This window comes from Macrobrachium nipponense, chromosome 43 (genome assembly GCF_015104395.2).
Source record: "Macrobrachium nipponense isolate FS-2020 chromosome 43, ASM1510439v2, whole genome shotgun sequence".
NCBI classification, from domain to species: domain Eukaryota; kingdom Metazoa; phylum Arthropoda; class Malacostraca; order Decapoda; family Palaemonidae; genus Macrobrachium; species Macrobrachium nipponense.
This window is the reverse complement of record NC_061104.1, coordinates 28,520,055-28,532,404: the sequence shown is the minus strand read 5'-3', so window position 1 is coordinate 28,532,404 and position 12,350 is coordinate 28,520,055.

The following is a 12,350-nucleotide window of genomic DNA, read 5'->3' as shown; positions in this document are numbered from 1 at the left end:
TTCACCCCTCGTTTATGAATTGGGTTAGACTACAGCATTACATTAGCAAGAACAATACTGTGACCTTATGAACAAGTTCTCATCTAGGTCAAGGCCATTAATTCAATGGTAAAAGAGGATCTCTGCAAAAAAAAGGCCAATATTTTGATTAAATGATCAAGGTCGCAATTTGGACGAGGCTGGTAATGTGACGTTAAGATTAATTCCCCAGAAATAAGTTGGAACTAAAAGCAAATATCAAATGCAAACAACTGGTTGTTAGGACTTCCCAATGGGTTATTTTTGAATTTACAGGATTGGTTTAATGGGCTTTATATTGTTTACCTTAATTGATTTGTCATGCAGGGTGTCTTATTAGCTAGATTCCAGATCATGTTCACCTGGTCATGTTAATGTGGCGTTAACATCGTTGAAAATCGAACTAGAATGTGTGTGTGTGTGTGTGTGTGAGAGAGAGAGAGAGAGAGAATGCTGTACCCATTTGGCGCCAGCTCCTCTGGCAGGGACAAAGTGTTTGAATATACATCTATACTGTACATATATGTACATACATACATACATACATTAATGAATAATTTGATCACGATATGTATAAAACGTGATGCTATATGTTAATAAAGATCTTGGCAATTCTCGTCTTTTCATTTCCCTCCGTGGCATCACCTTTATACATACATACATACATACATACATATAATATATATATATATATATTATATATATGTATATATATGTATATATATATATATATATATATATATATATATATATATATTTATGCATATATATACATATTCACACAACTTTCCCATGCCAGTACTTGTATACAGACTTACAACGTTTTGCAAAATTAGATCATTGCTCCGCCTCATTATGTATTCTTACGATAATATAATTCATATCCCAGCTCTCGTTTATATAACGAAATGGAAAAAATAACATCGGTGCAATAGAGATAAAGGAAGCGTGAAAAAATGGCTGGGGTGAGGGTTTGGGGGTAGGGAGGGGGCGATCACTAAATCAAACACAGTGGGAAAAATCAATACTATGAGAATACACGGGATTTTTTTCGGGGGAGGGGGGTCGGGAACGGCCCCGGTAATGATGGGTTTTATAGAAGGATATTTGCAATAAGAATGATCTCCATAGAAAGTTTTAATACTACTTCAGAGAATTATATACCATCACCTTTTGTCATATACTAAATTATATCTCGGTTACATTACTGTTCTGTTTATGTGCTTATGTGTTTTTCGCTTTATTCCATTTTATTTTGTGGACGCTTCTGTAAGCTAATGGTCATTTGAAGCTTATTCCGTATGGTTATTTATACATTATGAATACGTTACGATTGATCTGATATTCCGTTAGCTTTCTTCCTATCTTGTCATTTTTCTTCAAAATTTTGACAATTCTGTCCACTATTGAAGTGCGAAGTCCCCGCCCCCCCCTAAAGAAATATTCTCTTGTCCTTAAGTTGGAAAGTTATTTTAACTCAAGTTTGCTTTATGATGGTCCATCTGTATGAAAACGACATTTGATAAAATAAAATATGCCTCTCTTCATTTGTGTGTGTGTGTGTGTGTGTGTGTGTATATATATATATATAATATATATATATATATATATATATTATTTATATATATGTGTGTGTGTGTGTGTGTGTGTGTGTGTGTATACATATATTATATATATAAAACCATTCATTATAAGTAACGATTTTGCTATGAATAAATATACTGCACAACTGCGAGCCGTCCTGGCTATGAAATAGTCGTTAAAATCGATATACCCATTCTAAAGGCGAATGCCCAACGTGAAATATCCACCACCATGTGATGCCCAACAACACAGCAGGCAGTAAGAGAGGAAAGGAATGGGTTATTGTAAGCCCATAGAAAGTGCAAGTTTAGAGAGAGAGAGAGAGAGAGGACCTAAGGGATATCAATACTAAGCCATTGGGCCAAAGGATCCCCTCCAAATTGGACCATGACGGGATGGAGTCGAAAAGGAAGGCCCGAGTAGGAGGAGGACTGAGGGGAGGGTTGGGGAGGGGCTGGCTAAGGACTGGTTCAGGGGTGGGGGGCGAGGATTGGTCCTTTTGGAAAAAAGGGGAAGGTGGTGGCTTGGGCAGGGGGACCGTCAGCCCTTTATGATCGTAATATGGCGTGAACATTTTACTTCGGCGGTGCAAAGATTTTTGGGAAGGCCTCTGCCGGCCGTCGCCGAAATGCCCCTTGCTAGGCCTCGGAACTTTTGGTCTAAGTTAGGCCTTTGCTAGAACTTGCCGTTTTATACATGAGGCTAGCCTTTTACTATACTCCATGTGTCCATCCGCCTGTGGTGTTTGCGCATGGTAACACTGCGTCCCGGGCTTTAAATAATATCCTATTTCGAATATTAACGGTGTAATTCGCACACAGTAAATTATTAAAACACTTTTCAGTTGCAAATGTATACCCAGATATCCTTTTATTTACCTAAAACTTACACATAGCGTAACTATTTACAGCCCGGGATGCAGTGTTACCATGCGCGACCACCACAGGCGGATGGAAAGATGAAAAAAACAGAGTATAGATAGGTCTTGTCAATTTAGATTCATTTAGGTGCTAACTATGCTAATTTGTTGAACTTCACCTTCCGTTTTAACTCTCACTTCCATGAAGTTAAAATTTTGGGCGTTGTTATTTATTTGTTGTGAGTAGGTTTGCCATTATTATGAGTTGTATCTTGTTAGATTAAAATTCCCGAAGTGTTAGAAATATCGAGTCTACTGTTCAGATATTAAATAGTCTCATATCTGCATTTGGTATTTCAAAACTCTTCCAGTAGATCAATGAAAATATGAAAAAGGGACCCTGAGTTTGACTCATTGTACATTAAAAAGAGGATGTTACTCTTTATAAATAAGATACATAATGGGTAATATATTTAGTTGGAACTAGAGGAAATTTTATGTCATAAAAAAATGTCTACAAAGCGATTGGTGAAAAACGAAATCAGACCTATTGAAACTTGAATAGAGCCCCACCGAGCGATCGATACGCAGTAGAAAGGAGGGGTTCGTTTTCGAATGCATTCATGCATACATTTTTTTCACGGATATCTTTCATTAAAAAAATACTCATGCAGTTTATATATATATATATATATATATATATATATATATATATATAAATATATTATATATATATAATATATATATCTATATATATATTAGCTTTTTTTTTGAGAATCCTCACATGAAAATTGAAAGAAGGAGGTGCCAAGACTTTCAACTATTAGTCCAAAGTCATCTTCCAGTACCCTGAAGATGACTTTGGAATAAAAGTTGAAAGTCTTGGTATCTCCTTTCATTTTCACTTGAGGATCTCTTATATACTTCACCCATGGGACCCTAGTGGAATTGCAAGATATATATAATATATATATATATATATATATATTCTATAATTATATATATATATATATATGTGTGTGTGTGTGTGTGTGTGTGTGTAGATATATATAAAGTACGTATTGTTCTTTCCTTTGGTCTTGATGTATGACCTCTGGCATTTTTTCACATATCAGAGCCTGTCAAAAAGGGCCCTGATCGAAAGAGGGAAAGGAAAAATCCACGAAAAAGAGAGGGCTTAACCCCGAAGGATGAACATGACCCGTCTTTCGAAGAATGGAAGGTTATAGGAGTCATGAGAAACGGAAGTAATAAAAGAATTCCAAAGCTTGGTAATAGATGAGACGAAACATTCGCTAAACCGCTCGATGAGGGGATAGCAGATTACCTCTTATTTAAGATCACTATTGCAGTGCTGACGCTAAGAGTGAGTATTCATTTCTCGAACTTCCGAAGATTTATTCAACCAACCTTTAATGAATCTCTTTCACTGATTGGTTTACCGAAATTATATTATTTTCTGACATTACGGTAACAAGTGTCATTGGTATTATTTAAAACAAACTTGATGGGGCGCGCTACGCTGCGCTGGAACCCGGCGTTGCCCATCATATCTCCCCTACCCTCCCAATTCCCTACCTACTCGGCCCCAACCGGGGCAAACAAACAGGTTTGTAGGAGGATGTTGGTTGTGTCATGTCTTCCCTACCTACCCCACCTCCACCAGGGGCGGACAAACAGGTTTGCATGAGGAGGGTGGATGTGTCATGTCTCCCCTACTCTCCCGATTCCCTACTTACCACGCCCCTACCCCAGGGCGGACAAACAAGAAACTCGGATCTTATTATTATAGATATTATATCATTGTTCTGAATGAGTTGCTTATCTTAAAAGGATAGGCCAGAAGCAGTCACTCGGCTAAATATATTTAGATTTAATCCATTATGTTTTTTCTTAACTTTATAATTTAGAAAACAAAATTTCTTATAAGGAGTCAATGAGATCAGATATTTCTTTATGTAGCTTTTCTCTGTTAACGTGATTATATAAAGGAGTGCATGGTTGCAATTTTTTCTGAATGGGTGCAAAGCAGTATGAACTAACTAAAATAAATGGTTTAGTGTCAGTAAAAAGGGAGCAATTTGGTCCAAAACATGAAAACATAAATTTTTAAATCTTCATTTTTGACAATAATAAATTAATAGATTTAATACATTCGAAGCAAGTCCTCCTAGGGTATGATATCATTATCACGGGAAAGGAATTTAGTTAAAAACAGCGACCCAAACGAAGCTCTCAAGATAATTACAAGATATAATTTCTAGTTAATGTCAGAAAGTAGTCCTTGCTTGATTGTTTGTTTGTATGGTGTTTTTGCGTTGCATGGAACCAGTGGTTATTCAGCAACGGGACCAACGGCTTTATGTGACTTCCGAACCACGTCGAGAGTGAACTTCCATCACCAGAAATACACATCTCTCACCCCTCAGTGGAAGTCCTTGCTTGAGATACGTGTATAATAAAAGAAAGCCTGATCATTCGTGCACGATTTGGTAGCTAAAGTGATGGCTTTTCTCCTTGGAGAAGTGGCTTAATGATATGTATAAAAATTCAGTATTAGTTTAACCAGACCACTGAGCTGATTAACAGCTCGCCTAGGGCTGGCCCGAAGAATTAGATATTTTCACGTGGCTAGGAACCAATTCGTTACCTAGCAACGGGACCGACAGCTTATTGTGGGATCCGAACACATTATATCGAGAAATGAATTTCTAATCACCAGACATAAATTCCTCAGATTCCACGTTGGCAGAGCAAGGAGTCGAACTCGCGGGGAGAACACAAAAATCACTCATCCAACGAGGAACTCAAATGATGTGTATGTATATATATATATATATATATATATATATATATATATATATATATATATATATATTATATATATGTGTGTGTGTGTGTGTGTAATTTTCAGTTACCAGTACGCAGATATATATGTGAACTCCAAGTTATTCTATGCATGGTATAAGTATTGAAATCCATCTCAGTTTGAAATAACAATTCAGAGTTAGAGGAGAAAAATCTAAATTTCTTTTGAAGGGCAGATAGATCCTGAAGGGGCAAGCGACAGTCTATGGTACTTGGCTTTATGAAGAAATCGCCAACAAAGAGGCAGGTACGAGATAGGAATTGCCGGGGTTTTGTGTGCCTCGGGATTCTTCGTACTTGACAAAAAAGGGAAGAGAGATCTAAATAAGGAAAGGCTTCAAAATAAACAGAGAAGAGAGAGAATAAATAGGAGAATGATTATCGCAGGTAGAGGCGAAAAGGGTTTTTCGTGTTAAACATCAATTGTCATGAAGCCAGAGGTACACGGATACAAAAAGATCATTGTTATAAATACCTTAGAGAGAAAGAGGATATGGAAAAGAAATTTTGAAGTGATGGACTGAGTCTTTTCCCGTCAGGCTCATTGTTAGCGGCCAAGTCACTTATCACAAAATTTAATGCTTGCTGAGCTGGACAGTATAAATGCCCGTTATAGATTATACGAGGTACTACTTTAGAGTCTTTAAAAGAAATTACATTCGTAAATCTGTTTAGATATTCTTCTCCTACAGAAAGACGTCTGCGCCAATAAAGGTGACCTGAGAAACTAGCATGAAAAAGTCACTTCAGCGGTCATTCTTCAGACAAATAGTATCAACTGGATTACTGAACACAATCATATTGTCACATTATCAGAGCTTTCGACACCGACTTTTTCTCTCCTATTCATATTCCATGTCATTTTTTAAATTATATGAATAATTCAACTCCCTTAGATGTAAAATTATCAACTTTGCAAGATTCTGAAATCAGGAGTCTATTTCTAATGAAATCAGAATTTATGCAAATCTGTTTCCTATAAGTAAACCACAAAGAGTTTTTTGCAAGGAATTAGAATTTATAAAATAATCAGGTTTTCGACACGGAATAGGAGGGATATATACGTATATGCAAGACATCCGAACACAAACACGCTCCCCTGAGTAGGGTTATTTGCTAAGGCATGCTTTTGTAAACATGGCGTCTGCTGCTGTTGGCATTGATCTATCATATGTTTAGCTCGTTTCTCTTTCATCACTGAGAGAGAGAGAGAGAGACCCCCTCGTTTTCTCTCAGTCGCTTTGCTTTTCTTTGAGCTTCGGGGGGCACGTGGTATGCGCGGTCTGTGTTTATGCCCCTAGATACCCCTCCCCGCGACCCGCCCCTCTCCCTGGGAGGGAACAGCAGCTGTGGCGGCCATTTTCTAGACATTATGACATTCATCAGTCGCACACCAACATTGGGCCTGAAGGGCATGAAAATTAATTCACTGGCAGGGTCCGGGGCGGTATGGGAAATGCATTAGCTTCTCTCGTCCACAGTCTCTAAAAGTAGGCGATACCCATAACGTAACGCCGCACCGGTCTTTGTATCAACTGAAGACCAGCTTGGGAAAGGGGGACCTGAATGGCGAAATTGGGTCTTCGGCAGGGAGGGCGGTTGAGGCCGGTATCCCTCGCAGCTTTTCGTCAAGGCGGAACGAAATGAGTAATCCGTTTATGTCAATAATTCACGTGAAAATGACCCTTCGGCCGTGTGGATACAACGTCGTCGCATCTCTTAAGGGACAGAAAGGGGGGAGGGGAGGGGAGCTGTTGAAGGGGGGAAAGCTCATGGGACGAGAAGGAAAGGAGAGGGGAGGGGGTTGGAGTCGTGACCCCTCAATGAGGCGAATCAACAAATGAGCATCGGAGTTCGAACAATGGGAGGGGGGAGGGAGGGAGGCGACCGGTTGCCGGAGCGGACTAAGAGCGCGCCAAATTTGGTTCTCCGCACTTCGAAAAAAGGCAAGTCCAAATACATCTCTGGTTCAACCAGACGAGGAGGATGAACATTTTACGGTGATGCCTACGCTTGTTATCTGGTAAAATCGTTCACTTCACGTAACAAGGTAGTGTTGAATGGGGCATGCGGGTCTGACTCCTTGGCGACGCATTGCATTATAAATACCCACGTCATTATCAATTTTGGCTGCTTGTTAATCTTGGCGGGAAGTGTAGCCAATGACGATGTTCTCGATCTTGACATAGTCCCTATTCTCCATCCTCGGCGCTCCTAAGGAGATTAGCCAATAATTGATTGGCACAATGTTTGCTCTTCCTTCCAATCGAAACCGATTGTTTATATGCAATAATGTAAGGAAAATGGAGCGTAAATCACACGGTCGTCAAGCCATTTTTTTTTCTTTTTCTTTTCTGCTTCGATACTTATCATCCTTCCTCATCGTGAAGCGCGCTTAAGAAATATATATATAATATACATATATATATAATATATATATATATATATATATAGTATATATATCTATATATATATATATATATATATATATATATGTAAATCTGACCCTAATAATTGACGACTACATGTTGTTTTTGCTCGTTGCATGGAAACACTTGATATTGTACCATTATTATTTGACAAAGCACATTCATGATAAGGAATCTGAAAGGAAAAGGCCGTGAAAATGCACACATGAAGATAAACAAATACAAATCAGCTCGGATATTCTCGCAACTCAGGCCATGTTGTCTAGGATGGCAGGTCTTCAGTTCCCTCGCTGAACAATTGCTTTATTCCATTCAGTCACTTACAAAATCAGAAAAAAAATTCATTTCCAATATTGAGCCGCTAAAATGTATGCATACATGACCTTAAAGAGGACTTTAATAATTTCCCAGTCATATCTATTTGTTTACTTATCGGCTCGTCTATGCCTGTGTTATTTTTTTATGCATTTCATTATTTATTTTATTTTTATTTTTATTTTTTTTTTTGCTTCCACTGACGGTATTCTAGTATGTGGAGTCTGGTTTATTATTATTACTAATAACAGTAGCAGTAATTAAAGAATATATTCCTTAAATATTTTACCGAATAATAATAATAATGATAATAATAATGAGTTTTAAGAAAAAAATTAGGCTGCAACTCCGAAAAAAGAATAGAAATACGACGTATCACTTTATGAGTATGAAAATGCTGATTTTGGAAAAGGCCAGACGTCACCTCATAATCGCGATAAAGAATGAAAAACGACATCGCTCCTACGGGGCTGCTTTCTGCCTCCCATAATTCAGGGTGAACAATGCCCGCCATTGATACCCTTTTTGGAGTAAATGTCCCTAAGCTTAAATAATGCCACGTTAACCCTCTGGGAGTCACCGATAAGGAATAGTGATAGGAAATCTGTATATCGTGAAGGGGCTGTTAATAGCCAGTCCAGTTGAGATTTTTTAATTTTATTTATTTTTTTTTCTTTTTTTGGAAAATGCTTAGTGATTGACTGCCAGTTTGGCTCAAGTTCGGGCTCTAATTTTTGCAGTGATGATACACGATTTTGCCTGATTTATTCGAGGTCTTCCACTGGAAGGAAAGCCGATGGATTTCTCTCCATAGTAGTATCCGCCTATCAAAAATTATCAGGTTCAATACCTGAGTGAATTCTAAATTCTGGAAGTCAGTGAAATTTAGGATGGACCAAACATTTAATCCTGGAGTTTGTGGTTTTCGCAAGATCTCTAGGATTGTGAAGACCGGCGCATCCACGAGCCTATGATTCCCAGATTTATGGTTCATTGGCATTGCATTTTATTTCGAAGTCAGCTTGATTTTATTTTATTTTTCTGCTCCCCTTCGAAGACTGAACCTATTGTGTCCGTAGGAGAACTTCGTTGTTACCTTTAACCTGAACAATATTTAGTTTTTCTTGAGGTTCTGAGGACGTTCAAGCTATTTACCAGATATATACGTATAAGCAATTTGCAGTAAAATGATAAGAAGAAACCTGTGCATGGAAAGTAAATTCACATTTTAATCAATTGATTGGAAAAATAAGCAAAATTTTAGGTAATATTAAGATTAGCTTTTGTTTAAGAAAAACGGGGAAAATCAGTCAAACTAAGGAATTATATGCAATCAGTCTGTTGTTAAAAAGAAAATAAATAAATTAATTAATTAAAAAAAGATTATTTACCTTACTTAACTTGTGTTCATGAGAAGTAGGTATGTCGATACTCTATGATGATGTAATCTGAGATGATTAACTAACTATTAGCATTATAATTGAGTTCGGTTCTCAAAATTAAATAGGATAAACCTAAAGAGTTATTAGTTTGCTTAGCATCCTCCCAAAGCACAGAATGCATAAACGCGAAAAAAGAAAAGCATATCCTGTAATATAACAACTCGGATATAAATAAGTAATGTAAATAATAACTAAAAGTTTGACAAACAAATCATCGACAAACAAATCAACGAAAGGAAGCTGAGTCAGCCCTCTGAAACTATGAGACTCCCACTGGCAAACAAGGTAGTTACACAAGAAGAAACGAGGCATCGGAATGATAGTTACGTAATTGGTACTGTGGTTTTCTCGAGTACAATGCTTTACATTAGAAAGCGTCACATTTAATAATTAGTCTTCTTTCCTCACTGGTAGTGAATAGACGTATCTTTACGAATGTGTGTTTTCGTATAACTGAAGCGGAATTCGTTACAGCATTTGTTGGAGTGAAGGCCTATAGATGGCCAGGAAAAATTGAGTGAAACGGGGTCAGGGTGAATTGTAAATCTCACTCTTGAAGAAATTTTAGCCATCGGTTATTTTCGGAATCACATTTTAAATGATCCCAGTGATAGGCTGCGTGTTCTGAGTGTAATTCCGTCGAATATGGAATTATTTTAATTGTTGCTTTATAACGGGGCTTTTTTTCTAAATGTAAATTATGTTGAATATTAATCTTCAATGTGTTCTTATATTTAATATATCCGACGTTTTTACAGAGAAAAGGATTACTCTCTCATTTGTTTATGATGGCTCATAAATTTTCAGCCCAAAGCTCACGTAAATGTAATTTTTATTGTATTTATCGAATAACTATTCCCCTTAAATTGGTGTTCCTTTCATCGTAACTTCATTTTTTTTTTATTTAAAAAGTATTGTAGGGCCTTTTAACTCTTAATGCAGATTTTAGCTGTTACGGGTTTTATTTTATTTAAAATGGTGATTTTCATATTTATATCTAATTTTGGCTTAGTCTAGCATTTGGCGATATGTGATTTCTTATCGCAGTAAAAGCGGTTAGCGATTCTTTTCAGTAGTAACTCGTGATTTTTCGATCATTTATTTAAATTTTTTAAGATAATGAGTCCTTTCCTTTGCGTTTTCTGATAGATTTTTATATACAAGGAAAAGCATGGCGATTTTTTTGGCCACTTAATAGGCATATACATTCATTCATGTGTAACTGTGGTGTGCGTAGCGTTTACCGCAACCTGTACTTTCAAAGTGGATAATATACCTTCGCGCGTCTTGGGAGGAGGAAGACCATCGTTGTCCAAATACATTCCTTAGAGAAGCTTTCCCAAGGTAACGTAAGACGTCCTTTCTTTAATTCGTTTCATACTTACTGCATTGCCGTTAGCTTGCTACAAAGTGGTAAGGCTTTGCAAGAAAGTTGTACTCCTAAGAGAAGTTTCGTTATGACCTATTACTTCTGACATCAGACTGACGAGATTTATTGCAAGGTGTGTCGTTTAATTACCTTTTAAAATCAGGTACGTTGAGCTGAGGGTGGATCCACTATTTCTGGGCTTGGGAGGAGCTTAACTGCTATTTTTTAATTCCCTTATCGGCATTTTCTTCGGAACTCTAAATAAATTGACTCATACTAACTGTAGCAAGAACGGACAAGTTTCTTAATGGAACGTTCGATGGGACGAGTAATCAAGCGTCCTTATGCAACACATGCCAGATGAAGACAACGAGGGAGATTAAAAAACGGAGGGTTGTAGAAATATGCAATTTCGAAAGCACCGAGAATTCCAAAATTTGAAAATGTTCAATAAATCGTAATTTTAAATACAAATATTTAGTTGTAGGTCATGTTAATGAAGCCAAACAATGAACATACATGTACGGAAGGTGATTTTGAAGTATGAACCAAGAATGAGAATGGTGAGTGTTGTTCTTCCATGCACCCTAACTGCTGCTGCTGCTCATCAGTCTTGCAGCTCTCCAGTCTTCCAGGACTTTGGTCCATGGGCTCCTTCGGGTTCAGCCCTATGTTTTTTCTTTTTTGTTTCCATCTGTTGTGGGCCAGTCACCTGCTTAGTCTGCATGGCCTAATCGGTATCTATATTTAAGCAAATTTATTAGTTCCGGCCATAGAATTTGACTTACGCTACTAACAAGCAAATTTCGTTAATGAAGTGTAGCCGAAATAAAATTCTTAGAATAATTAGGATGGAAATGAAGCTGCAGACTATGCTGAGGATGACAAAGATAAGGAAAAAAAACAACTTAAGCCCAAATATTCTACCTGAATTGGAAAAACAAACCAGAGCTAAAACCTTGGCCATTCAAACCTTTGCAAAACTGTAGTTTTGGTATTACCTCTTGTGAGACTCACTACCATCACAAGTGTGGGTTTTATTATTCTGCCATTACTGAGTATAGAGTGTCATCTACACTTCAACGCATAAGACACTTGATCTCGCTAAATGAAAAGTATAATTATATCTGCTGCACCTTACAAGTTAACGTGGCAGATCTTGACATTAGCCCTGTATGTGTTTCCTACTAATGTGCCGGTAGTAAATATTCTCACTTCTTTTGCAAATGCAACACCACAGAACTTACAGCAAGTGCAGAAGAAATTGGGTTTTCATGGAAATATTAAATAATGCACGAAAGAATGACTCAGTGCATTCATAGAAGAAAAAATGAAAATAAAATTAAATTTTCAACTTTTGGTGTAAATTAATTTTTTTGTAATATACACGCTTTTCATCAGACGTAAATGTTCGTTATTTTGAAAAAAAAAAAAAATTACATTCCACATCTGAAAGGATCCATAGA